Source organism: Enhydra lutris, unplaced genomic scaffold (assembly GCF_002288905.1).
Source record: "Enhydra lutris kenyoni isolate GAN:26980312 unplaced genomic scaffold, ASM228890v2 scaffoldscaffold66, whole genome shotgun sequence".
NCBI lineage: Eukaryota > Metazoa > Chordata > Mammalia > Carnivora > Mustelidae > Enhydra > Enhydra lutris.
In genome coordinates this window covers 5379985-5385090 of record NW_019154150.1, presented here as the reverse complement: position 1 = coordinate 5385090, position 5106 = coordinate 5379985, and the positions used below count along the sequence as shown (strand labels likewise).

Genomic DNA, 5106 nt, shown 5'->3' with positions numbered 1-5106 from the left:
CTCCCACACCACACCACCTCACCTCAGCTGACTAAAATTCTGAATTTAAGTGGTATTTGTTGTTATTCTTCACAGTGTGTTTCCTGAAAAGAGCTTCCATTGTCACATCGATGTTGATCCCATTGAAGGCTCTGGGTTCTACAGTCTTCCTTTGCTTAGGAAAATACTTTTCATTCAAGTAGGAAATGGATTGTGAACATTTGTACAGAATTCTGACATCCTCCCACTCTTCCTACCTCTTCCTTCTACCTGCATATCCTCAGGGCTGAAAGGAAGAAGAGGAGCCATTGTGCATCTAAATGGGCTCCCATTTGTACAGTCACAAAACTGTGCGCTTAAGCCTGAGTTTTCACATCAAGCAAATTAGGGGTAATTTTTTGCTTTATAGGAATTATTCTTTGTTGTACAAAAGGATTCAATGCAGGTTTTCTTTTAATATCCAATTTCTTTAGTGCATTTCAAATATAATTCGGTTTCCAACAATTCAGTTGACTTTTTTTTTTTTTGGAATACATTGATTGTGTAAAACCAGGTATGCCTCGGTTCCTTGTTATTGGTTTTTATGTCTTTGAAGTTTGAGAATAAAATTCTATAAATTCATAGTAGACATTGGAAGATCTGGTTATGGTTTATAGAAATGGAATCTCCCAATGAGTTGTTCAGATGAAAAAAAAAAACCTAAGAAAAAAACAAATCACAAGCTACCCTGAGGTCCTATAATCTATACTCATTCTCTACTTTTGATAATGTCAGGTTTTTTAAGCTGATACCATCATTAAAACTTTGCAAGACAATAGCTATATAACTGGTATTCCAACCTGAATTTCTGGAATCATCATCTCAAACAGAAACTCACTTTGTTTTGTTTTTTTACAGTTGCATCTAGATTTTTTGTTTAATATTTTATTTATTTATTCATTTATTTGTCAGTGAGAGAGAGAGAGAGAGAGCACAAGCAGGCAGAGTGGCAGACAGAGGCAGAGGAAGAAGCAGGCTCCCTGTTGAGCAAAGAGCCCGATGCGGGACTCAATCCCAGAACTCTGGGATCATGACCTGAGCTGAAGGCAGACGCTTAACCAACTGAGCCACCCAAGCATTCTGCATCTAGATAGTTTTTAAAAATTTAGTTTATTGAAGCATAGTTGACATACAATGCTACATTGGTTTTTGGTGTACAATATATTCATTCATCAACTCTATAGACTATGCGGAGCTCACCACCAGTGTAGATACCACCTGTCACCATACAAGGCTATTAGAATATCACTGACTATATTCCCTATGCTCACTTTCAACCCCATGATGTATTCATTCCATAACTAACGTATTCATTCACTCCCCTTCATCCATCTTGCTCATTCCCCAAAACCCCTTCCTTCCAGCAATCACCGGTTTATTCTCCATATTTATGGGTTTGCTTCTGCTTTATTGGTTTATTTGCTCATTTTGTTTTGTTTTGTTTTTAGATTCCACATGTAAGTGAAACATACAGTATTTGTCTTTCTTTGTCTGATTTATTTCACTTAGCATAATACCCTCTAGGTCCATCCATGTTGTTGCAAATGGCAAGATTGCATCCTTTTTATGGTTGGGTAACATTCCATTGTGTGTGGAATATTATGTGTGGAATATAACATGGAATATTGCCATATCTTCCTTTTTTAAAAAAAGATTTTTTGGGGGGGGAGAGAGAGAGAGAGCATGAGCAGGAGAGGAGCAAAGGGAAAGGGATAAGCAGACACCCCTCTGAGCTGGGAGTCTGACTTGGGGCTCCATTCCAGGACCCTGGAATCATGACCTGAGCTGAAGGCAGATGTTTAACCAACTGGGACATCCAGGCTCCCTTGTCATATCTTTTTTACCCATTCACTTATTGACAGACACTTCGGTTGTTTCCAGATCTTCGTTATTGTAAATAATGCTCCAATAAACATGGGGGTGCATACATCTTTTTGAATTAGTGTTTTTGTTTTTGTTTGGGTAAATACCCAGTAGTGGAATTATTATGTTGTATAGTACTTCTTTCTTTATTTCTTTTTTAAATTTTAAATAAATTTTGTTGCACAAAGTTTATCACATACTTGGATATTTCTCTACACCCCCCCCCCACTTTGTACACAATTCTTGCTATCCACAGAATGGCTGCTTCTGAGCTTCTCATATGGTGATAGCAAGCACTAAAATCCTGATTTTAACAGTACAGTAGTAAAAATGCCTCAGTGATTTAAGTTGAAAGCAGTACATTGTCCTTGTACTCAGTTATCAGGAACATATAAATATCTTTTTATTCAAAAGTACAGAATAAATTATCTGCAGGCACGGACGATGACAGCAGTAAACCATTATATGTTGTCAACTGTAACTGATGGTTACAGTGATTTCCTTAAACATCAGCCAGCCTTTTCTTCAGTTATTTCCTTCAACAGGCTTCTCCAAAATTATTATTGAGGAGCTCTGCCATGAGCTTCCTCTCATAGTTCATTAGTAATGGTTCAGCACTATTCTAGGAATTAGAACATACCACTGCCAATAATACCTTCCATTCCACCCATTCTGACCATTCCAGAGTCCTTCTCTTCTTTGGAAACTCAAGACAACTTCTGCTTTAGTTAATAGAGAGGCCACTCCAGCAGCATCAAAGAAAGCAGTTCTTACGACCTTAGTTGGATCAACGATTCCTTTTTCCATTATATTCATGAAATTTTCAAGCATAACATTATAACCAACTCCTGAGGAAGTTCACATAATTTTCTCAACTATGTGATCCTTCAATAGTCTGCATTCTTAGCAATTGTCACTGCAGGAATTTTCAGTGTTCATCTAATAATTTCTATACCAAGTTTTTGATCTCCACTAGCTGGAGTTATTGAGTCCAAGGCTGGAATGCACACTGAAGCAGGGAACAACTGCTTCCCAGAACAATGCCTTTCTTCAGTAGCAGCTCACGTGACATTGAGGGCATCTGTGACCCTCTTTCTTTTCATTCACATCAATACTACTTGTCCCACCAACTTTCAGCTCAGCTACTCTGAGAGTTTGCCAGATGTTCATTCAGTTTTTCCTTTTCATATTCACTAGTTGTGACATCTAACTGCTCGATGATTTCTTGAATATGTTTTTCAATTTGAGCCTTGTCATCTTTTCAAGAGCATGGCATCATCTCTGTTCACAAAGATCTCTCCAAATTTTCCTAAGTCACGAAGCTGAACATCTGTAAGATTAGTCAATCCTTCTCTAAACACTGCACCACCAGTAGCAGTAGCCATGTCTTTAAGCTGGTTCTTTCTATTGTTGCCAGAACCTGGAGCTGTGACTGCTATAATATGAAGACCTGTTTTTAGCCAATAGGCTAAATACAAAGCCAGTGTCCTTAAAGCTTCTTCATCAACATCTTTAGCAGTTTTGACTGAAGTCTTACACTGAGCATAGGTAATTTCAAGAGCAGGTAAAATGGATAGGACACTAGAAATTTTCTTTTCACTCAGGAGAACATAGGTATCTTGGAATTCACATTTCTGACCTTTTGATGTATTAATAAAGTATGGAGAAATATAACCTCAATCAAACATCATATCTTTAATAATTTCTAATTCATCATTTAGTGTCTTTCTATCCTTTACTGTGATGATGTCCTCTCTTCCAGCCATTTTCATTGCTTCAGAAATGATTATGTCAATTTCTTTGTCTCCATTTGCAGAAATCATAGCAACCTGAGTAATTTCTTCAGGGATTGTCACAGTTTTAGACTACTTCTTGGGTTCAACAATTGTAGCATCAACAGCTACCATTTCCACAGGACAGCTCCTTTGATAGTCTTCTTGAAGACTTCCTTGGCAATAGAGCATGTAGAGCACAGTAGCAGTAGTAGTGCCATCCCCAGCCTCTTCATTTGTATTATTGGCAAAATCTTGAACAAGTTTAACACCAATATTTTTATATTTATCTTTTAGATCGGTGAACTTAACTTAAAAATGGTCACACGATCTTTTGTTACTTTGAGACTTTCCCAATTCTGTTGAATAATCACTTTTCTTCCCTTTGGTTCCATAGTAATGGCTATAGCAGGCTAAGAGGCTAAAAGGTCTGCACTTTGATGCATCAAAGCTCAGATTTTGGCAAGAGCCCAAGTGAGATAAGGAACCAGTGCCCTGGACACTGGCCTAATTTGGCAAAAGACTATGGGTAATCAAAGCATTTCTATAGGGCAGCAGCAGGGTGTGCTGGTGGTGAGACAGGCAGTTGGAGGTGAGTAAGGCATAGAATGTATGGTATATATGGCCAGGATTATATGGTATTTCTATTTTTAATTATTTGAGGTATTCCCATAATGTTTTCCATAGTGGCTGAACCAATTTACATTCCCACCAGCAGTGCATGAGGATTCCTCTCTCTCCATATCCTCACCAACACTTGTTATTCCTTTTGGATACTAGTCATTCTGACAGGTGTAAGGTGATACCTCATTCTAGTTTTGATTTGCATTTCCCTAATGATTAGTGATGTAGAGCATCTTTTTATGTCCATTGGCCAGCTATATGACTTCTTTGGACAAGTGTCCATTTAGGTCCTCTGTTCATTTTTAGTCAGATTATTTGTGTGTGGGGTTTTTTTTCCTTTTGATGTTGAGTTTGAAAAATTCTTTATACATTTTGGATATTAACCCCTTATCAGATATATCACTTGCAAGTGTCTTTTCCCACTCTGTAAGTTGCTTTTTTGTTCCATTGATGGTTTTCTTTACTGTGCAGTACCTTTTTATTTTGGCATACTCCCAATAGTTTATTTTTGCCAGACAGTAACTCTTTACCCCCTAAATAGTAATTCCCTATTCCTTCCTCTCCCCAGCCCAAATAACCTCTATTATACTTCCTATCTCTGTAAATTCATCTATTCTAGTTATCTCATATAAGTGAAATATATTTTCACTTTTGTATCTGACTTTAAGGCTGAGTAATATTCCACTTATGTGTATACCACATTGTTTGTTCATGATGGACATTTGAGTTTTTCCATCTTTTGACTAGTGTGCATAATGTTGATATAAACACTGGTATACAATTATCTGCTTGAGTTCCTGCCTTCAATTCTTTGGGGTATACACCTAGA

At 37.4% G+C, this 5106-nt stretch overlaps 1 pseudogene; it reads right to left on the bottom strand.

The window, feature by feature from the left end:
• Positions 1-2510: 2510 nt before the first annotated feature.
• LOC111159154 lies at positions 2511-4195 on the bottom strand (annotated as a pseudogene).
• Positions 4196-5106: the final 911 nt, after the last annotated feature.